Source organism: Schistocerca americana, chromosome 8, assembly GCF_021461395.2.
Source record: "Schistocerca americana isolate TAMUIC-IGC-003095 chromosome 8, iqSchAmer2.1, whole genome shotgun sequence".
NCBI classification, from domain to species: domain Eukaryota; kingdom Metazoa; phylum Arthropoda; class Insecta; order Orthoptera; family Acrididae; genus Schistocerca; species Schistocerca americana.
The window spans coordinates 246983093-247007848 of record NC_060126.1 but is presented as its reverse complement, the minus strand read 5'-3'; positions in this window follow the sequence as shown (position 1 = coordinate 247007848).

The following is a 24756-nucleotide window of genomic DNA, read 5'->3' as shown; positions in this document are numbered from 1 at the left end:
AACGATCACGTATAAAAGTCTGCTACGCCCCTTTCTGACAGTGTTCATGTCGCTCTACGACGACCTGCCCGTCACACGGCAATGGCAATAGTCAGCCAAACCAGGAGGACCTCTCAGGTCGGTCAACGCAGCTCTATACGAAACTTTAGCTTAATGCACCGAGACCATACAATGTTTAAGATTCGCCAGTAGCTGAGAAGGCGTGATAACCTTCTCTGTGTGGTCGGTCCATTAAAATGTCGGTGACTGTTGACGATGGGTGATATGAAAGCTGATGTCGCGTGTTCAGTTGTGAATAAATCAATTAGCAGGTTTCATCACATTTATATGATACTGACGTACCGCAGTATGTGTGCGGAAGGAATTGCCTACAGAATGTCTTTACACGTAAGAGTTCTCAGGTCGCTGTCTAATAATCGGCGCCTCTACCTTTAGATCGTCGGGTCTCGGGTTCGGTTCCCGGGTGAGTCGGTGGCTCTCCGCTCGGAAACTGGGTCCTTGAGTTGTCCACCTGAGTCATCCAGACGCAAGTCTCCAAAGGGCGTCAAAGAGAAAGACTTGCACCAGGCCACCGAACAACCCAAATAACGATCATTCATCTCACATCTGCAAGTTTATGGGATCCATTTCTGATTTGATCTCCCAGGTACTTTTGGTGTGCTTGATTGGTTATTAGTGTTCTTCTGGATGTTCATCCGAGTTGTTGATTCCATTTTGTGCGAAATGAAAGTAAAAACCCAGTTGACTATACAGAAGCAAAGTATAGAAATATATTTTGTTTGAAAACAAGAGAAATCATACGCATATATGGCAAACAGAAATGGAAGCTATGAGCTAAGAGGATTACGTTGCAGCATAATAAGTTCGTTAGAAAATCCTCTCAATGAGCGCCATCTAATTAGTACATAATAGTCAAGCAGAAGAGCTAAGAGGATTCGATCTGATAAAATAATTCTATTATGTTAAGCCTTACACCGGGTTCTGTAACTAATACCCACAATGCTGTAAATTAAATGTGATTTATTAATTTCTCTTGTCTTAATGAAAGGGTTTCATCTGACAGGAAGAAAGTCGTTAAATAAAATTGGATTCTGTCTCCAAGAAGTGAAAACCTTAGTCCCGGACAAAAAAACGCTTGAGACATTCTCGTCGACACTGCAGTGGGTCCTAGCAGTCGTAGATCTACTTCCTGACGCCGTAGAGCAGATATTACAACGCATGTATATTACATCACTTTACTGAACTTTCATCAATATAAAATACTTACTTTGGAAATACTTCATGTCCACTGGAATGTCTGTGTGATTATTACTGTCACTGTGTCCGCCCCTGGTAGCTGAGTGGTCAGCGCGACGAAATGTCATAACTAACGGCCCGGGTTCGAATCCCGGCTGGGTCGGAGATATTCTCCGCTCAGGGACTGGGTGTTGTGTTGTCCTTATCATCATCATTTCATCCCCATCGACACGCAGGTCACCGAAGTGGCGTCAACTCGAAAGACTTGCACCAGGCGAACGGTCGACCCGACGGGAGGCTCTAGCCACAAGGCATTTCCATTTACTGTCACTGTACGCTATTCTTTTCACATCATGCATCGTAAGCGATGATTAAGGAGTTGGCGCGAGCGGCAGCTCGCTCTGACGTAATTACTATTCCCGCAGCGGCAGCGTATGGAACCTCTTGAGACTGCATGTACGCCATCTCTCATTCGTTGCTGCCCTTATTTGTGCTTCCGTCGTGAAGTGCCAAGGTTCACATGTGAGATCATTCTTCTGACACATCACAAAAACAGCCAAAGAACGTAAAAGCGAGCAAAACAATCAAACTTTATAAATGTTACGTAATAAACTGAGAGACTAAATTCACCTTACCCGTTATCCGTGTACTCTGTGTCCGAGTACACTGAGGAATGGAATAGTAGGCAGTTGTCACTTGAAAGTGGCATATAAATTAGGAGTCTTGCATTGAGCCTCCCACTGCCAGAATTACAATGACTCGCTGACACTGAGGTACAAAGTACAATAGAGCTCCACCGCAGGGCAGGCCATACAATATCAGAGACAAAACACGACACTAATTCACGCAGGATCGTCAATGGTTAGTCGGGTAGTACAAGACAATCACCAGGTATCGACGTCTGTATGTACAGCGGTGCAGCGAAATTTTTCTGCCGTTTGATACTCGTAGAATCCACTGATAGTGGTAAAGCAAGCAACAAGAACTTAAGAGTGCTATATCCCTTTCCACCCTACACACTTTTTTTAAGAAAATGGTGAATTAATTAGAATTCTTTGATTAAATTGGCTTATTAGACCATGAAAAACTACACACATCAAAAAAAGTTTTGCATCACCCCGGTTCCCAGAACTCCTGAAGATAAACGTTGACTGTGGATATTGCATCACAGGTACAGTCCCTTTGACTGTTCAGAGATCACTGAACCCGCCCAAAGATGTAAACAACCGTGCATGAGCAGCACCTATTCGGCGGAGGGGATCCGACAGCCAATCAGTTACAGCCATTCCACCAGTAAGGAGGTACACGACTCGTGTTGGCTGTAGTCCAACCGTGCCTAGAGGGTCAATACTGTGGTTCGATCGCGTCCGCATTGTTACTTTGTGCCAGGAAGGGCTCTCAATAAGGGAAGTGCCCAGGCGTCTCGGAGTGAACCAAGGCGATGTTGTTCGGACGTAGAACAGATACAGATAGACAGGAACTGTATATGACATGTCTCGCTCAGGTCGCCCAAGGGCTACTACTGCAGCGAATGACCGCTATCTGTGGATTATGGCTTGGACAAACACTGACAGCAAGACCACCATGTTGAATAATGTTTTTCGTGAAGCCACAGGACGTCGTGTTACGACCCAAACTGTGTGCAATAGCTGCATGATGTGAAACTGCACTACTGACGTCCATGGCGAGGTCCATCTTTGCAACCACGACACCATGCAGCGCTGTACAGATGGGCCCAACAACATGCCGAATCGACCGCTCAGGATTGGCATCACGTTCTCTTCACCGGTGAGTGTCACATATGCCTTCAACCAGACAATAGTCGAAGAGGCGTTTCGAGGGAACCCGGTCAGGCTGAACGCCTTAGGCACACTGTCCAGCGAGTGCAGCAAGGTGGAGGTTCCCTGATGTTTTGGGGTGGCATTATGTGGGGCCGATGTACGCCGCTGATGGCCATGGAAGGCGCCGTAACGGCTGTGCGATACGTGAATGCCATCCTCCGACCGATAGTGCAACCATATCGGCAGCATATTGGCGAGGCATTCGTCTTCGTGGACGACAATTCGCGCCCCGATCGTGCACATCTTGTGAATGACTTCCTTCAGGATAACGACATCGCTCGATTTGGCCAGCATGTTCTCCAGACATGAACCCTATCGAACTTGCCTGGGGTAGATTGAAGAGGGCTGTTTATGGACGACGTGACCCACCAACCTCTCTGAGGGATCTACGCCAAATAGCCGTTGAGAAGTGCGACATTGTCGACCAACAGTGCCTTGATAAACTTGTGGATAGTGTGCCACGAAGAATTCAGGCATCCATCAATGCAAGAGGACTTGCTCCTGGTATTACAGGTACCGGTGTGTACAGCAGTCTGGTCCACCACCTCTGAAGTTCTCGCTGTATGGTGGTACAGCATGCAATGTGTGGTTTTCGTGAGCAATGAAAAGGGCGAAAATGATGTTTATGTTGATCTCTATTCCAATATTCTCTACGGGTTCCGGAACTCTCGGTATGGAGGTGATGCTAAACTTTTTTTGATATGTGTATCAAAAATTATTCTTTCACTAAAAATGCAATGGGAAGAGGGCTAACGCTACGTTGGGATCTGACTTTGTTTCAGCTTGATTGTCCTCTGACTGTCTGCCACATCCACCATATCATAAAGAGCAATGAAACAGTTTCCGTCCAAAGACCGTACCGATCAGAATCAATATGCTAATCAGGCAAATTCGCCTTCAGCATTGAAGCAACCTTCGACCCTTCAGGGCCTTTTTCAAGGGACCAAAGACGTCTTAATCACATGAGGAGAGATGAGGACTATAGGGCGGGTTCTCCAGAGTCTCCCACTTGAGGTGGCGGAACTTTTGCGTTACGACATTTGCGATGTAGGGACATGCGTCATCGTGAAGCAGTTGCACAGGGATGTTTTTGGACAGGCATCCTGACCCACAAGTACTCTTCGTTATTTGATGGATATTTGTCCTTCAGCGACCACACGCACGTTGGAAACGCACGAATGCCACTCTAATCCCTTGCCTTCATGTCGATGCTCACACACACAGATTAGAGTCGGGATTCGATGCTTATATTATAGTGGAAGTGGAAGATTATGGAATGTAAACCTTCCCTACCGGATTTACACTATCACTAAAATCATCAGTGAGAGCTTACCATAAATTGAAAAAATCACATCCACTAGTGAAGGTGAACCATCACTGTACTCGGCTAGGGAAAGTTACAGTAGCATATTGTCCACTAGTGTAGGTGTACCATCGCTGCCCCCGGGTTATTAACGGTGCGCCCAACAATGCTACCACGTATCAGCATGAATGTAGTTGTTTCCAGCTCGTTACTGTTATGTTATACAGCGGTGAAGTTATGGTTCACAGTAGTACAGTTACGGTTTACATCAGTACAGCTATGGTTGAATCAGTGAAGTTCTACGAACATCTTAGAGTGGAACCGGGAAATCTCAGTTACAATTCTGTCCTCATGGACAGAGAAGTACGATTCACTTATCAGTAAGGCTAAATCACTAAAATCTGGACTAAAAAGGGACGGCAACGACTCCAAGTTTATGAAGAGATATGAAGTGCTGGAAGTGACTGGGGTAACCAAATTAATACAAGCTGTAACTCAAGAAGGTAAGATTAAATACTATGTTTATGACTAGGAATTGTATGACATTCTGTATGATGCACATGTAATAACTGGCCACGGTGGACGCGACCGAATGATGAAATGCTTGAGGTCAAAGATCTGTAATATAACATACAGGGATGTCCAAATTTATCTTAGTTTGTGTGAGCCTTGTTTACAAAAGTAAAAAGGTCAGAAAAATGAATAGTAGTGAAGCCAATGCTGTTCAACGAGCTAAATTCCAGATGACAAGTTGATCTCATCGACTTCCAATCGCAACCACATGGAGATCACAAGTTCGTAATGGTTTATCAGGAGCACCTCACTAAATTCGTTATTAGGCCACTGAAGTCCAAAAGAGCTGAAGAGGTATGCGATAACATTATTGACATTTTTAAATTGTTAGACGCTCCCTCAGTATTGTAGTCTGACAATGGTAGAGAGTTCATTAGCAAAATAATGAGCCGCTTAACTGAACTATGGCTCGAATGTAAGATTTTCGACGGTTAATATAAACACAGTCAGAGCCAAGGCAGCATAAAGCGAGCAAATCAAGACATAAAAAATAGGTTAACTACATGGATGCAGGAGCAAAACACCGCGGACTGGAGGCGTCCATTAAAATTTGTGCGGCTATTGAATTTTGGAATTAAAAGATTTCCGTTTGAAGCAATGTTTGGCTGCCCTCCTAAACACGGTTTGTCTTCAACAAGTTTACCTGCTGAAGCATTGATGAACTTCCACTCTGAGGATGACCTTGAAAATATAATTAATGAAGTGAGTGTTTGCAGTGAGACAGAGATTGAAACGTTGCACGATAATAGCCACAGTGAATCTCCTTTCCAAGGGGATAACTACCCAAAGGAACAGTCGTTGAGAACAGAGAGAAAGAAAGTATTCCTGACAATAATGACTACTGCCTGACTGATTTAGACGAGTCAGCTCATGCTATTAAAAAAAAATATAGAACTGAAGCGTACAAGTGCTTAGAAGAACAAGCGCAAAGAATACGGCATGCGTTGTGGCCGAGCGGTTCTAGGCGCTTCAGTCTGGAACCGCGCGACCGCTACGGTAGCAGGTTCGAATCCTGCTTGGGCATGGATGTATGTGATGTCCTTAGGTTAGTTAGGTTTAAGCAGTTCTAAGTTTTAAGAGACTGATGACCTCAGATTTTAAGTACCATTGTGCTCAGAGCCATTTGAACCATTTTTTGAATACGACGTGTTCTCAGAGGAGAAAGTTTCAGCAGAGGAAACTGTTGCCCTGAGGATAGTTGCGACGTCTCAGTCGATGGGAAGCGGCCATAGTTCTCCAGATGCAACTGCCAATAAAAATGTCAAACTCTGAGATGCTTTTATGAAAACAAAAATGTGTTGTGAAATTCAAAGAGCCATGGTGCATGTCCTTGCTGCAGTAGATGAATTTTACATAAAGTGACTATGTTTTCAAAATACAAGTGACAAATGCAACTTTCTAAGTACGACTGTTTTGTTATTACAGCCATCGTTCACATCCCTTACCTCTCAGCAGTGAGGATATACATTCACTAGTGATAGAGCATTACCCCTAGTCAACGTGTATTGTTTGACAGAATTGGAATCAGTAATCCACTTCCCTAAATGGGTCAGTGAGGGTGCACTATCGCCAGTGATGTTATACTTGGCCTCAAACTTCCACTTCCACTATAACACATATACGCTACAGCAACGCCTTCAAACATAAACATTTTGATCAGTCCTTATATGATCGTTGTGACCTGCACCACAACCGCTGCCGTCTTGTCCGACCCTCAACCACCAGTGGTGGACAGACGGCCAGAATGTCAAGGCGAAGCCTGCATATATTTCACATATATTTGACGTATTTCACACATAACTGTACACATATTTTATCGGTATTTTCAGCAAATTTCACCCTGTGGTTTGATTTTCAAGCAGCTTAATGTTTATCTCCTGAACTACGACGTAGGACTGACGGAGTACATCGAAAAAGTTCAAAGAAAGGCAGCACGTTTTGTATTATTGCGAAGTATGGGAGAGAGTGTCACCGAAATTATACAGGATTTGGGCTGGAAATCATTAAAAGAAAGGCGTTTTTCGTTGCGACGGAATCTTCTCACGAAATTCCTTTCACCAACTTTCTCCTCCGAATGCAAAAATATTTTGTTGGCACCGACCTACATAGGGCGGAACTATCACCGCAATAAAATAAGGGAAATCAGAGTTCGTACGGAAAAATAAAGGTATTCTTTCCTCGCGAGAATGAAATAATAGAGAATTGTGAAGGTGGTTCGATGATCTCTCTGCCAGGCACTTAAATGTGATTTGCAGAGTACCCATGTAGATGTAGATGTAGATGAACTATGTGTCATGACATGCCATATTTCTGTAGGCACATTCAACGGCGTATATGGATACTGCCTGTGAGAAATTTTGCGAATAAAGTAAGTAATAAATTTAAACGCCTTGCGTGATACAGAAGTTTTTCAAGAATCTGTGTTCATAATGTCATATCATCTGAACTATGTGTCGTACAGTGCTATAATTTTGCTGTTGATTCAGTGGTAGATGTGAATACTGTCAGAAAAATATGTTCCGAATGCAGTTAGAAGTATAGAAATACTAAATTAGAACATCATGCTTCATGCGGCAGTTTTACAGCACGAACAATGAGAATGTTGTAAGCAAAATCTTTTTTTCCTTTCATCATTTTGTGAGTGATGTCAGTGATAAAAAGTTTCGTAAAGGTTTGAAATTATATGTAAAATTTGTTGTAAGTCACCAGGTGCTCTCATTTTCAAATACTGGGTGACTAAACTATGGTTATCCGCACGACGTGGGCTACACTGCATTTTCACTATCATCCCTTTGATAGTCGGTGGTTCTAACACTCACACTGAAGATTTCCTGACAGTAAGTAGTAAGTGTACCGAAATTGGTTGAAACTTGTCCATTTATTTAGGAGGAGATGTGGAACATACGTACAGGCATACATTTTTATAGCTTGCATGGATTTGAGTGGTCAGACAAAGAGCCTGAAGTCTTCCACTTTCTGCCAATTCAGAAGTAAGATCAGCAATCAAATGATTTAGAGACAGTAAGGAGAACTATAGAGAGCTGTGCAGGGATAGCATATTTTGTAACAAGTTAGATGTTGAGTCCCAGCTCTCGATCAGAGTCCTGGAGCGTAAGTGCAATCCTTGTTGTGAAACAAATCTTTGATCATACGAGATGAGCCAGTGCGATGCTCGTTGTATTCTCTGAATTATGAATACTACTGGTCGTTGAGCTTCACCACTGCGCACAGTGATAAGGCCGACTAAGTGAGAACAACAATCTTAGATGTGAACCGCGCCATTTCTATAATTAACGATAGCACACATGAGAGACGGATCACAGCGATCCGCCGCAAAGGATATCGGTGCAAATCATCGCTCGCCTCGTCCCATTAACACATGCGCTGTTTGCCATCAGTTTCGTCCATTATTACGAGCACTGGGGTGTGGTGGATTCTACAGTGGAAACTTAAATACTGTTCTTGAATTCTGCCTCTACAACGCTATCTTCAAAATGCTAATCACTGCAAAATCGGAAAGCGTACCTATCAATATGCATGCGAAAGCATATGTAGCTAGTATGTTCCAAAACTCCGTGCATAAAAACAGGATTTTCCAATTCTCATAGCAAAGGCTCTATTGGTGACAAAAAATTACGATTAAGTGTTTTTATAGCCCTTTTGTGTACCCAACAGAAGAACCGCTCTAATGTCACCATGCTACAGCACAGGGCCAAATACGAATATCAAACACTCCCTGCTGCTTCGACAAATGGAGCAAATCGGTTTGTTCTTTTCGAATTTGATGTGGCGTACAAAGAGCTTCATGGGACTTATAGAGGCACCATTAGTTCATGGACGATTCCTCGGAAAACACCAAAAAAGGGCATTTTTCCTATATTTTCGCAGTCACCAGCCTACCAAAAACCCAGCCCAGGATTCCAAGACGGCTATGCAGAGAAAATGGCTGAAATTTTTAAGATATATTCCTAATATTCCTATCTCTAAAGAGCTTGAAAAATTTCTTCATCTTTTTATCCGTTTCCGAGATATAAAGGTTCAAAGTTATCCTTCTTGTACACGTAACATCCGGTGTGAGATGGAAAATTGGTTTTGCGTTATTTCCGCGTCGCATAACTAACCAATCTAAATTTTACTGGCCAACACATTTTTTTCATATCAGTAACAAGCACTGCTGCAACTGGGAAAGGAAGGGAACCAGCGGAAAAATGCTTCTAATTCGAAAATATTCCTGTTTATTTAAAAGACTCTGACTGAAAAGTGAGATACTAGTTGCTTCATTTCACCTTCCTCAGTACCTTTCATATTCTCCCAAAAGTTTTATGCTGAAAGAGAAGAAGATAATGGCAAAGAGGTGGAAAAGCAACACATAATGTAAGATCTTAGATAGTCGTTGTATTACAGAAAGAACAAAGGAGACGATGGCAAGTGAGAGAAAGAGAGGCAGTGGCTCTGAGCACTATGGGACTTAACTTCTGAGGTCATCGGTCCCCTAGAACTTAGAACTACTTAAACCTAACTAAGGACATCACACACATCCATGCACGAGGGAGGATTCGAACCTGCGACCGTAGCGGTCCCGCGGTTCCGGACTGTAGCGCCTAGAACCGCTCGGCCACTCCGGCCGGCCAGAGAGGCTGTGGATCATAGTTGACAGTGACAGAACAGTGTCACGAAAAGAATGGAGTAGATAGTGCCAGGGGGTAGGAAGAAAGCGAAAGTGAAAGTGAGTGAGAGCCAGTGATAATGAGAGGCAGAGTATATGACAACGACAACGAGGAAAAGAGAGACAGTGACAGCGAGAAGAGCAGCAGTAGGAAGGAAGGAAGGAAGGAATGAGATATTAGCAGTAAGAGAGTGCAAGAGGGAGAGAGTGATTGTGAGAGGAGTCTGTAGCAGTAGGATAGAGCTAAGTGGCTGTGGCTGTGAAGGAGACAATGACAGAGGGAAACAAAAGATAATGACAATGAGATGTGCTGAATGAATGAGTGAGAAAAGGCCACTGTGAGTGGATGGGTATGAGCGATTTAAAGCGATGGCCTAGTTGGGAGTGAGTGAGCTACAGTTAGGGGAGCTTATAGGAGTTTGAGGAGAGTTGCACGTTAAAAACAACGCGAATATTTCCGCATGTCCATATCTTTGGGAAATTTTTAAAGGTGCTGAAGAGGGTAAAATGAGACAGCTGGTACTCCACTTTTCAGTCAGAGACTTTTAAATAAAAAGAAACATATTCGCATTCCTTGTGCTCCGATAGGAGCATTTTTTCGCTGGTAATGTTTTACCAGTTAATACAAATGGCAACTCCGGCCTCAAAATCACTTCTCAAAGGAGTCGTGGTTCCCGATTAACTGTAAATCTGAACGTGAACTTCTTACCTAACGTGGGCAAAGCGAAACCAAGTGAAAATACGACCACACTTGCAATGCCACGTACCGCTGCTAACGAGATAGGAAAACACAGCTTTCACGAATGGCATATGCGCTCCATCTGATTGCCTTGGATTTCCATACTATCAGTGACCAATAGCTGCGATTTGTGTACATACTATTGGTATAGGAAGCGACGGATCGCTGCAATCTGTTGCTCGTGTGTGAGGCCATATAGTGGATCGTCGAAACATGGAAAAATCGTAGGGCAATGTAAAGGATCTTGATATGGAAATTAATAAACGTTATTTGCTGTAATTTTTGACAACAATCACGATATAAATTAACAGAGAACAACATTCTCTTAAACTAAAAACAAATTACGAAATGACGCTAACACTGTGAGGTGGTACCAAAAACGCAACTAGATCTCCTCATATGGGCATCTCGTGAAATCAGAGCTAACGAAACAGCAAGATGCCACAAATCATTAGCAAATCGAGTAACAGAAGTTGCATGGCAAAGTAATGAGGCACGGAGCTGCTCAGAGTATGGATCATGCTACGGTAACTATGACAGCTACATTTTCTCAATATCGGTAAACCATGCGCCCATCAGCACCAAAAACGACCAGGAGCCGAGTGAATTTAATGGCGGACGTCGATTACAGGACCACAGCACGACGGTCTGTGTCAGAATGATCCAGAATCATTCTTCACGATCTTCATTCGCTTAGTATTCGAAAATGGTGTATGGAGGGCATGACTCTTTTTTCTTGGTCATCAGCCTTCTGACTAGTTTGATGCGGCCAACCACCAACTCCTCTTTTGTGCCAACTCCTGATCTCAGAGTAGCACTTGCAACCTACCTCCTCAGTTATTTGCTGTATGTATTCCAATATCTGCCTTCCTCCACAGTTTTTACCTTCTACAACTCCCTTTAGTGTCATGGAAGCTATTCCCTGATGTCTTAACATATGTACTAGCATTCTGTATCTTTTTCTTGTCAGTGTTTTCCATATACTCCTTTCCTTGCCAATTCTGAAGAGAACCTCCTCATTCCTTACCTTATCAGTCCACATAATTTTCAAAATTCTTCTGTAGCAATTATCGCGTGCCTCTCTTCTTTGATATTAAAGTGTTTTGATTTTAATGTAAGATGTAGTCGGGATTGTTGGGAAAAACATAAAGGATATTTAATACGCTGTTGTGTCGCATATGTTCCCCACGCTCGTAAATGTGGCTTACATATACGCCGACGATAATCAAGGTTACTAAGTAGGCACAAATGTTAATAAGGATGGGCACAGTTTTGCTTGTAATGGTTTAATTACGTTATCTAAACTCGAGGTTAGCTCAAAGATAATATGAAGTAGCAGCAATACTGTTGTTGCGAAGAGAGAAGCGTTATAACCACCTACGCAGCTCAAGGATTTGTACACACAATAAATAATGTCATTGATATAACACTGGCTTCATCTTGCGTTAAGCATTTCCTTGACATATTTATTATGTTTTTTATAATGTTAACTTACATATGTTAACTTATATATGATATTTAATATTTTAATTAAATTCCACGTAATGGCTGCCTGTGAGTCATTACGACAAAAGAAAGCGGATGGGCAGACAATCTTCTACACGACTTACTTTAAATCATTATTTTCACTTAAATGTTTTCGTGGGGAGGGAGAGGTTTTCTATAAGAACAGGTGAAATTCACTTTTTGCCATATGTTCTAACAGAAAATACGTAACATCAAATACTTAGTGCGTCAGAACACCTAAGCGACTTAATTCTTCAATAGCAGAGACCAAAGTAGTATTCCATCTTTGAACGACGTCTTTTTTAACCTTGACATAAGATGAACATGTTTACAAAGAATGGCTTTACGTTGTATAGTTACTCTTTGATATTAAGATCCATATCTTATTAACGTTTTAACACAAGAAATATCTTATTAACTAGTTGTAGGTTTTATAGTTATCTGTCGAATTAGCAATGCTTTTTATGGACAGAAACGTACTCTTTTTATCTTCCTTTGCACATCACTTTTACTCACCTTGTGTAGTTTTAGTTTAATTTCTATAGGCCTTTTCAGGAGACGTCACAACGCCCCTTTGAAAGTTTAAAGCATGCTTGTTTGTAAGACCATGCTTGAAACTTTCCACAAAAAATTGTGTTACTTAGTATTTTGCATATTTGGTAAGTTGTTATTGTAGTATTCACAGTATGGCTGAAGACGATTTAGAATTATTGAGTGAGTACTGCGTCAGCACATTTGTCGTTTAATTATTGTGACCAACACAGTTAGTCCGAATTTAAGTACGGTAACCATTTGCTAGGGATGATTAACTCACTTTCCCTTTCTACGCGGCGCAAGGGGAACCTCAGATGAAAACCTGGCCGGAAGGCTTTGAACTAGCTGTGTATGACATTCACAATATGACAGTTGGCATTCAGTCAGATAAGAAAGAAAAAAAAATACACCATCATATTAGAAGTTTACGTCAAACAAAAAATCAGGTCATTCATAATACAATAAATGTTCAAGTTATTGGGTGCCTCATGCCATCTTTCTACATGAATATGCAGATCGATGATATTATCAACACAAAAAATAAGTACTACAAGTGTGAAATATTAATAATAGCTGATCATTAGTTGATTGTTTATTAATACAATATATAGTTTGATTGTACATGGATACACATTTAATGTTCAAGTTTTCCAGTTCACGTATCACTTCGTACACAAAAATCTTCGGTGCACACCGACACAAGATATCGGTTAGTGTATCTGAAGTACTATGCAAGTTCCTAGCAATTCACTTCATTACAAGAAAAATGATCAGTACTCACGGGCCCTGTCATTCATTATTCATACTGCTAAGGTTCTGTCAATTCTTTCTTAAAACATTAATGTTTACAGATTATACATATCAGTTATTTTGTAAGTTCGTCGCATATACATTTATAAACTGACAACAACTGAAATGTCGACGTCGTTGTGTCGATAGCAGGCGGCATGAATACTCAGAATGCTGCCATTGCTGAGTGGCCTTAATGACTGGAATGCCTCATCGGTGTTTAAGGTGTCGATGACCGGTATGTGGTAGACGGCGGGAGGCATCGATGACCTGGTTGCGGTCAGCGCCCCCCGGTTGTCAAGCCGCCGTCAGTTGGACAGCAAACTCACCGTAAACAGCCGATGACGATGGCTGCGCAGCATCAGAAACGTAGCCCCCAGATTAGTTGCAGGAACTCGCCACTGCTTCCTGGAGACTTTGGCAACAACTCGACCGCGACTGCGAACATGAAAATTTTCCAAAGCGGCATCGATATGTACACTGTGTTTTTTGTCGCTCCGTCCAAACCTTGGGCAGAACGTATGTAAAACTTGTAATGAAAATGACCGGAAGTAAGGTCTTTTCTCTGCAGAAACTGTTTGAAAGAGTCTGTATTTTACGAGGCTTTCTTGCAGTTTAATCTCATCGTAGCTCTGCTTTTGTTCGTCAGCTACTGCTGCTATCCTCTCTGGAGCAAGTTTGTAAACATTTCGCTCAGTGAAAGTTGTTGACTGACAACAACTTTCGTTTCCATAACACTTACGATCTTCAATCATATTTCGCTCGTTATCTTGCAGTGTAATTCTACCATGTATTTCTCTTTGCCCCTGCGGAAGTTCCTCTCTGCCAAGATGTATTGAATTTGTCTTACTTCGTTTCGCATTTCATTCGGGGGCTCGCCACTATCGAAAGCAGCTTCGTTTGTGACTTTTTGTACCACATTTTGTAGCTCAGTGGTAACATGTTCCTTAATCTCTACTTCCTTTTGATCCAACCATTGAGTTATTTCGATTTCAATCTTTTCCGATGGAAATTTAAAGCGCTCTTCATCTGCTCAATGAATTCTAAAGAAAGCCGCTCTAATTTGTTTGTCTTTTCTCCAGGACGTTTTGAGAATCCTGACGCTTCTTTACATCGTTAATAACCTTAGATAGTATTTCAGGTAAGCTACCATATAATTTCTTCGCAGCAGTGATTTCAGTTTCAAGAGTTTCTAGCTGCAAGTCTAGGTTTGTTAACAGAGCTTCGTCACCCTTTGTTAGAATTTCATTTCATTGACGTCTGATCCCGTGCTTTCTCTCTGGTCTCTTGTCTCTATTCACGGTCTTTCCCTTTGAGAGCTACCTGTTCTTCGCGTTCTCTTTCTTTGAGAGCTAACATTCTTTGCGTTCTTTTTCTTTCCGAACTAACCTTCTTTGCGTTCTCTTTCTTTGGTCGAAACTATCTCATTAAACTGTTGGCACACAGATTTATCTCGTTCTTTCTCCTTGCGATCTAACTGTTCTTCGCATTCTCTTTATTTGCGAGCTAACTGTACTTCGCGTTCTCTTTCTTCGGTCTCAAATTGTTCATTAAACTGTTCGAGCATAGCTTTCTCTCTTTCTTTCTCTTTTTCTTGTAACATTTTAAAGAAATCATCTTTGGGTGTTCCTGTTGGTGACGATTTCATTACTGCAGTTTGACCTTGCCTCTGTAGAGGTTGATGCTGCCAATTTATTATCGTCAGCCAAGATATTCATGTCGGACTCACTGGGTATCAGTTGCTCCGATTCTGATCCAATCATATTTTCTTGTGACAGGGGCTCACTTAATTCATTAATTTCGCCTGGTAGTTCTAGTTTATTATCAAAAGACTCGGACTCGGGGTATGATTCCTTTCTCGATTGCTGTCTAGTTCTGGCACGATGCATAGCGTAATTAAATACAGTCTTTTCAGTGCTAGTTGTGGCAATTCTTGCGCCAATTGTATTTGGGCTGCGTGTGTTACTCGCTACAAAATGCTGTAAAATCTTAACTAAAACCCAACACGAATACAGCCTCTTGCTGTTATGTACATAACACATGCACAAAACCATACCTAACTCACAATAATAAAATGTACCATGGGCTATCAAATTGCTTTCCTGACCTATCAGCACTGAAAACCGAGGGAAACAGACAATAGTGCCCTTACCTTAATTAGGTTCAACGATAGGTCCAGGTTGTATGTTATGCATCCTTGATCAGATATACAATTTCTTGTCGTTATAATTTCATTGCAAGCATGGTTTTGGGATTTTAAGTGCCCAGTCAAGCACGAATGATGAACATGTGGAACATGTGGGACATTCATCAGTTAATGACAAATTCAAGAAAAATACAATACAATAAAACAATGGTTTCTTTAAACTTTGTATTTTGCTTTGATTCGAGTCGCGCGTTAGGGTGCCACTTATATCGTCCCTCCCTCCTCTTTGATATTAAAGTCCGTTGATTTTAATATAAGATGTGGTCGGGGTTGTTGGGAAAAAGGTAAGGGATATTTAATACACTGTTGGCGTCGCGTATATTCTGCACGCCCGTAAATGCAGCTTAGATGTACGCCGACGAAGGCACAAATATTAATAAAAATGACCACAGTTTGCTTACAATGGTTTAATTACTCGCCGCTAGCTCAAAGATAATCTAATGTAACATGAAACTATTACTATTATTGCCCGTTAAATTAATTGCTGCGAAGAGGCAGAGGATATAACAACCCACGTCGCGTAAGGATTTGTACTCATGATAAATAATTTCACTAATATAACACTGGCGTCATATTAGCTTAAGCATTTCTTTGACGTAAGTAAATTTAACTGCAAACTCAAAGATGTGAAGCAAACCTAAGCTTTGCTGCCTACTACAGTTAAATCTATCCATGTAGATCGTAAAAATTGTGATAAAATGAACTTTGTTAACGTTAATGCTTGAAAACTGTTATCAATATTCAACTAATTTATTATGTTAACTTGAGGGTGAAGGCCAATATTTAATTCCACGTAATAGCCGCCTGTGCGCCATTACGACAAAAGAAAGCCAGTTGGGTAATTTTCTACGCAATTCAAAAAATGGCTCTGAGCACTATAGGACAACTTCTGAGGTCATCAGTCCCCTACAACTTAGAACAACTTAAACCTAACTAACCAAAGGACATCACCCACACCCATGTCCGAGGCAGGATTCTAACCTGCGACCGTAGCGGTCGCGCGGTTCCAGACTGTAGCGCCTAGAACCACTCGGCCATCCCGGCCGGCCAATGCAATTCAATTTAAATAATTATTTTCTCTTAAATATTTCCACAGGGAGGGAGAGGTTTTGAATAAGAACAGGTAAAATTCACTTTTTACCATATATTGTAACTGAAAATACGTACATAAAATATTTTGTGTGTCAGAACACGTAAGCGACTTGGGCTCCATTCACACGGTGGGCAACGTCACGTCAACGTCAGTGACGTCACACACCGTCAAAAATCCACTTGCATTCACACTGGACGGAAATCCAAGCGACGGCAAAACTTCGACCACGTTTTGGTGCGTTATTGGAAACTCGCAGAAGTGTTCACGAGAGAGGATGGCGGACATTATATTTAGTCTTGATGAACCTGCTACGATTGCCATTGCAATTAGATGATGAGGAAAGAGAGCAGAAATTGGCAAGGCAATCAAAACGAACGTGGGTGAAGAAAATGATTTTGAAGAGAATGTGTGAAGGCGAATATCACACATTGTATAGAGAGCTGAAGAAGAGGAGACGTCAATTTATAAATATTTACGAATGTCGAGACAGCAATTTTTTAATTTGCTGTCTTTGATAAGCAGCAGCATCAAGAAAGCAGACACAAACATTCGCCGTGAAATTTCTCCACGAGAAAAACTAATGGTTTGTTTGAGGTGGGTCTGATGCTTCAGCCTTACAAATTCCTTTGAGGGCTCCTGTTCTGTACCTTTACGTGTTTTTATAGAACAGAATATTTATTGTAATACTGCACACTATCAACAAGTTGATCTATAGGCTAAACAATCACAATTTATGGCCTCTTGTCATGTAGATCTAAATCTGCTACAGTTTGTCCTGCATAAACTTTGGCACTGCAGAGAACCAACTGCCCACTGTATATGAATGTGGAACATCGAACGTTTTACTGCAGTTGTGCTTAAATAAGCTGTATCCATACGAAATGTTGGTTGAGACTCAGTATCAGAAAGTATGTAAATAAATACTATACATAAGTAAACTACTAGCCAAAATGACTATGTAGCGTAGAATACTCATATTTGCTTCGGAATGATAAATATTTCATATAAATACGATCGAAATAAACTTTCACGACTCGCGAATAATTGTGAAATTGGAAAGAAGGAAGGCTCTAACCTCTGCTAAGCGTTTTCACCTCGAAACCGTGAATACATACATACATAAATAGATGCAGGTGCGATGTTATACATCTAAATACATTACATACAAAATAAATATAATCTGCAGTAGGCCAACAATATTCATACAGTTATTTACCTGGGCGACCGATAACCAACCCAGTTTTCTTCCATATTTCTTCTTTAAACAAAGTGTCCTGTATTTTTTGCAGCTCATGTCATACAACACCACATTTTGGCGAACAAGTTCGATTAACTTCTCGTCGTTCATGTTTATATAAAATCATTTTATAGTTAGATATTTTCGATGTGGAGAACACTACTAGCAGGATCAAACTCGTGCCATGCGAGCAGCCGCAGAACAGACAGAAAAGTAACAGCCAATCGAAAGCAGTTCGCCAACCACGTGACCCCCACCGTCAACCTCAAGCTATTCTTTCGAAGTATACCGGCCGGCAGGCAAACTGACGTTGACGTGACGTTGCCCACCGTGTGAATCGAGCCTTAATTCTTCAATAGCAGAGACAAAAGTAGTATTCCATCTTTGAACAAAGTACTTTTTTAACCTTAATGAGATAAGATGTTCATGTTTACAAAGAATGTCTTACGTTGTATAGTTACTCTTTGCTACTAAAACACATATTTTATTAACATTTGTAACACAAAAAAATCAAATTAATAAGTTGTAGCTTTTATAGTTATCTGTAGTATTAGCTACGGTTTTTATCGAGAGAAATATATTCATTTTTGTACTTTTTTACACTTCACATTTACACGTCTGGCATAGATTTTGTTTAGTTTTTAATTAGCTGTCCAGGAGACGCCACAAGCACCACACCTGAAATGCTTCGATTCGCTTCTGTTCCAATTTTCTCACAGTCCGTGTTTCTCTACCGTAGAATGGTGAGCTTCTAACGTACATTTTCAGATATTTCTTCTTAAAAAGGCCTATGTTTAATACTAGTAGATTCCTCTTGGTCAGTAATTCCTTTTTTTCCAGTGCTAGTCTGCTTTTCATGTCTTCCTTCCTCTGTCCGTCTTGGGTTGTTTTGTTACCTACGTGGCACAAATCCTTAGCATCGTCTATACCGTGATCCCCAAATCTAATGTTAACTTTCTCGGTGTTCTCCTCAATTCATTCTGAATCCATATTCTGTACTCATGAGAATATCCATTTCGTTCAATATGTCTTGTAATTCTAAGTCACTTTCTCCGAGGATAGCAATGTCACTAGCGAATCTAATCATTGATATCCTTTCACCCTGAATTTTAATTCCACTGTTAAACCTTTCCTTTATTTTCGTCATTGCTTCTTTGATTTATAGACTGAACAGTTGGGGCGAAATATTACATCCCTGCCTTACACCTTTTTAAAACCGAGCATTTCGTTCTTTGTTTTCCACTCTTATAGTTCCCTCCTGGTTCTTGTACATATTGCATACAGAGTGTTCGGAAATTCTCGTTACAAACTTCTTGCGCTTTTAGTGGAGAGTGAGTAGATAATATACCTGCTTCACTTAGAATTTCGGACACTTGCACCATTTTACATTGTCGAACGCTTTTTCCAGGTCAATAAATCATATGATTGTGTCTTGATTTTCTTTATTTTTGTTTCCAGTATCAACCGCAACGTCAGTATCTCCTCTCTGACACCTTTACGTCACCTAAAGCCAAATTGATTGTCATCTAACAGAACCTCAAATTCCTTTTCCATTTTTGTGTATATCATTCGTGTCAGCAACGTGGAATCATGAGTGCGATGATTCTCGTACTTTCTCAGCTCTTGTAATCTTGGGAATTGTGTAGATGACGTTTTTCTGAAAATCTGATGTATCACCAGTCCCATAATGGATAGTCATTTAGTTGATCCTTCCCTTAATGAATTTAGGTGTTACAATGGAATATTATCTATCCCTTCTGCCTTATTTGAACGTAAATCTTCCAAAGCTCTTTATTTCATGAAAAAATTGGGAAAGCTGCAAGAACTTACCACTCTTGACATACAAAATGCGCCTTAACAAATGAGAGATTGATGCCGAGATAGAGCAGTAGCCTATCGATTGGAGGGCATCTTCGCGCCAAGCGCAGTTGTGGGAGGAATAAATTCGATTTGATACATCAAAGCGAAAGCAATGGATCCTCCAATGCTGGACGTACGGGTCTCGGTGTGTCTTCCTTTGATGTCCGAACACAACAGGCAAAAATGTCGTGCTCAGTTATTCTCTGCGGATGGTACTCGCGGCAGAGCTCCTTCCCCTGGGAGAGGCGCCGGCTGTGCCGACAAAGGCATGATGTGGACCCGAGCCCAACTTCCGTAAAAACTGTCCAGCTCCCAGGGGACCTTAGCTCCTGCCAGATGAGATTCAGTGATTGCCTCCTACCGACTAACAGGACAAAGAGATCACACCTGCGGTACACCTTCCCAATAAGAAAGTGCAAAGATTTTCTTCCAGAAACTATGCCCCCTACACTCTGACTAAAATGTACCACAAATGGGTGGCAATAAAGAATCAATAATACGTATCGGTATGTGACAGTAATGTCGCAAAGTATCTAGCCTCCCTGTGGACAGTTAGATTTCTTATTTGAGAAGAAGTTGTTGGTAGTACATGCGATGCGGTGGGAATTGGTTCATCATACATTGTAAAACACACACACACACACACACACACACACACACACACACTCACAGATTCACGCACACTCACACTACCCCAACACCAACACAACGCATGGCATTCCAGTTTTATAGATGCGAAAGCGAATTTTTGATTACGATTGCCACGAAAATAAAAACAAGGACTTAAATGGATTTGAAGCGTGATTAATGATGTGTAACCGATGACGACGAAACTGTAAAAATAGTTGTTAGACATATGGCTTAACAAAATACTCACAAAAGTAAACATCGTTCATCTTTTAACATTTGAGAAATAAAAGTGTTTCGCTTCAGTTAAGTGCTAAAGTTAGTTAAAGGAGCAGGGGAGTGGACGGTTCTAGCTGAAGTCTTATTGCACTCAGAGGTAACGGTCTAAGAAAGGTTGAGAACCTCTGTTATAGACGGAGCAAACGGATAAACACGTCAGAGGCGCCATCACAAGATTTATACAGCCAGTCCGTCAAGGTAAACAACAATGATTAACGGGAAAAGAGGTCGTTCTTATTTTACTTTTATTTATTACAAATGTAGTATTTGCTACTCAAATTTTACTAGACGAAATCGTAATAATCACTACAAATTTATAATTTTCGTAATACAAAGCCACAATGACAGACAGCTTCACTTTTTGTGAAAAGCTTGAAACAGTTCTTTCTCTTTTCAGTTGTTATGTTCTTTGTTTTAGTTCGACTATTGCAGTGCTCATATTGACATAGTCGCATCAACAAAATGTTGTCCAGTGTGGGCCAGTGATCGCGTCCAGACCTGGTTTTGGGTGATGTTTGTGTACTGTTTCCTGTTTCGAGGAGCCACACTTTCTTCTGCCTTTCTCTCTCTGGACAAAAGAAAAAATCCTCTGTCAGAGACATCCTAAATGTCAGGTGACTCACAATGCTCTTTTGGGCAGTCTTGTTATCACGACAATCAGCAACTGAAAGTTGTAAGATCTGTGAAGGGCAGTAAATACTACTGAGTCGCCACTCAAATCAGGATGCTCTATCACATAAAGATACTGATCTTCTGTTAAACTTCCACATAACCAAGATAATGTGCATTGAAACTTTCCGATAAGAAATGTAGCAAATGCGATGATAGAGCGAGCACACAAACTTGTCCACTAAAGTGTCCACTAACGAGCGTAAGCGTGGTATGGGGTATCTCAAACCTTTTGGGTCAAATTGGAACAGGTGATATTGGATGCACAATGGATTATATTGAGACAGGGAACCAATGGTCGAAAATTCATATTTGTTGTGTTATGGACATACACAGCGCACACTTCATAAGAACAACCTTGGTCACAGTAATTGTTCAAAAAGTGACGACCGCCAGTCACAGTGCATGTATGGCAACGGAGCATGAATTTATGCCAAACTCTCGCAAAGAGCCCTGGCGTCTCTTATACCATGGGACAGGCAGCCTGGACCGTAGTACGTAGGTGTTCATCCGTTTCTGAGCGGGTTTCAAACACTAAAAACTGCAGAGGAAAAAGTAGAAGTGTGAGATACGGCGATCGCACTGGTCGTGGGGCGGGATCGACTCCCCCCCCTCCCTCCCCCCTCCCCGCCCTATACAATTCAACGATGCGGGTACCTGTTGTTCAGGTGTTTGCGGACATTAACGTCAAAGTGGTCTGGTGCATTATCGTGTTGAATGGACAACTGCCACCCAAGATATTTGTGTGCGTGCGGCACAGGTTGATGGCGTCTTTGGGGTGCATGCGCTCGTTACACGATGTGCCCATGTTATGAGCTGCGCATAGTGTATCTACTTGGTCGTCAGGTATGTACGCTTTTTATCAGCCGCTGCCTGTTCCAGTGTACAACTGACAACTGGGATCTTTGCGAGAGTGCGGCTGAATTGCATTCGCCATTACTATACGTGCATTAAGACCTGTGGTCGTCGCTTTGAACAATTACCATGAGCTACTTTGTTGTTAAATGGTGTATGCTGTGTATATCCTAACACAATAAATATGCATTTTAGACTATTGGCTCCCTATCTCAATGTAATCAGTTGTGGAACCACTATTACCTGTTTCAGTTGTACCCAAAAGGTTATGAACACCCCGTATTTATTGTAATATTACTATGCATAGATATGATAAGAGAGATTCGTGATGCATGGGTCGGCTTAACTTTTTTGAGATTATTATATATTCACGGCAGTTACCTCAAGACATACTGTATTCTGTGAACAGCATAGTACAATAATTTTAATTTTTATTTATAGTACTTCGTTACATTGGAAGTAAAAGACCTACAATTATAGGGCTCGTAGAAAGTGGCTTAGAGTATCGGCCGTCTTTTCTGTGATAATACTGGTTTTTAATGATACATTGCACTGATATTGATTGAATAATAATAGAACAATTAAGCCTTGGAATGTACTGTTACTACTGCAGCACACTTCACCATTATTTAGCTCATTTTTTTACATGTATCGCAAAAGAAGTACAAAATATTCCCCTGATCCACAAATCCAACATGTGTCCAGCCTCTACACATGCTACACAGAACCCTGTCGTCTTCAAATAACATAATGCACTGTTGACCCATTATTTCCAGTCAATGCCAGTTTTCTTCGCCGCTTGTAATTGGTATTCCATGGCTACCTTTTTGTTCTTATTTTATTACGGAACACTTAAGATAAGCTTTCTTCAACTCTCAGACTTTATTTTTTCTGCTTTTAATCTCTTCTCTTTGGTTGCGATCTCTTTCTTTTCTTATTGTTGAAAATGCTTCTGCCACCTCCCTCATGACCAATTTGTTACACATAACCCTGGTCACGGCGGTTTTCATGCACTGTTCATTCCATTATACTATCGTGCAAATTTCAGGTCTAACTCACTTATTATAATTAAAAAACGTACGTTTTACTATAAAATAAATAGAAAATTTGGAGGAACGAATATTTTTTCCTATTATATTCGCTTATTGTAAAAAATATCTTTTCTGTAAAAAAGGAGAATGAAAGAAAATATATTAAAAGAGATTTTATGTGGTCTATTCCTTACCCAAATTTTTCCTGATTCTTTTTTCTTTAGCAAATATAAAATACTTAAAAACAGCAAAAGATGTCCTTTCGAAACACCTTCGTCTCGTTTCCAATTTTCAGGCCTCTGATCCTGTGTACACGACACTTCAGGAAGAGTTAAGTTCAGAATTAGCTGAACTGCTTCTTTTTTTGGGTCGTTATTAAGTACACATTTGACGATAGAAAATATTAATGTCAAATGACAAGCTCTCCACATGTTTGGCATAAGTAAGACTTCATCAGATCTATGGCCACTGTCCTTCAGCCGACATACTCATGCTGAGTTTGACAGAAAGTAAAGGCCAACAATTCCAATACATAGTTGGTATCTGAGAAACAAATTTGATGCTAATTTACTCATTTTCATTTTTTTTCACATGTAAAACCAATGATTTTTTCACAATATTAGATTTATTTGAAGAGACGAATTGTAAACAACATTTAAATGCCAGTGACAACACAGAAGTTATTATTAAAAAAGAAAGATTTACGTTTGAAATGAAGTATGTTCCCATATTAAAGTCAATAGAATTTACATCAGAGCCATCTGTTATACCAGTAAATAAATTACACTTGAGTGAGAGTTGCATTTGTGTTCGTGTGAGTAAACAGGAAGCTGTGGTTTGACAACAAGCAGTCTGCTCCAGCCACAAACGCTGAGTTTAATGTCAGTCAGCCATCCACGAGATTTCGTACACACAGGAGTTACACAACAGCTCTCACCAGAAGGCAGTTCAGATATCGATTTTTGTTTACTTTTCAACCGATTTTAAAAATTGAAAATGCTATCATAATCTATTAAAAATTCTCAGTTAAAATTGTATGCTGCGCGTTATAAGATTCTTTTACCATACATAACGACATATGGAAGTGTGTCATTTGGAATTTTATCATTAAGTGTTTCTGGTGCTTGTCTTCTGACTTGAAACAACACTTTCCTATAGGTCATGTTAATCATGTACATAGGATGGTTCATTATGAAACTCTATGGAGTTATGTCAGTGTCTGCTTTGAGAAGAGTGACTCATTTTAAATCGAGAAATGCATTGTAAGCCTCCAGAAAATTATTTGGAGAATTAATATTCCAAATGTCGTCTGGGAAAATTTCGTTTCTTCTATATTTCAGGTATATGTTCTGTAAATTAATCTGCTCGAATAATGAAGAGTCAAGTAACTAATTATTTTTACGATTTGCATGAAATGTAACAAATATGAAGTATAATATTATCAGATTCTGTAAAGTTATAGAAATCTGTCATATCTAACTCAAAAGTCGTCTGGCCACTTAATCCTCCAACTTCTGTACTTCGAATTTCATAAAAAGATATTGTAATTTTCAGATTATTCAGAAGATTTTCTGGTTGATCAAGTTCATAATTCCATTTATATTTAACAATTGGTACACGAATTTGAACAGATTCTACGATAATTTCACTGTAGTTTGGAAGAGAGTCTTTTATTTCAACTCCAGCTTTTTTAAATTCAGAGCATTGTAAAG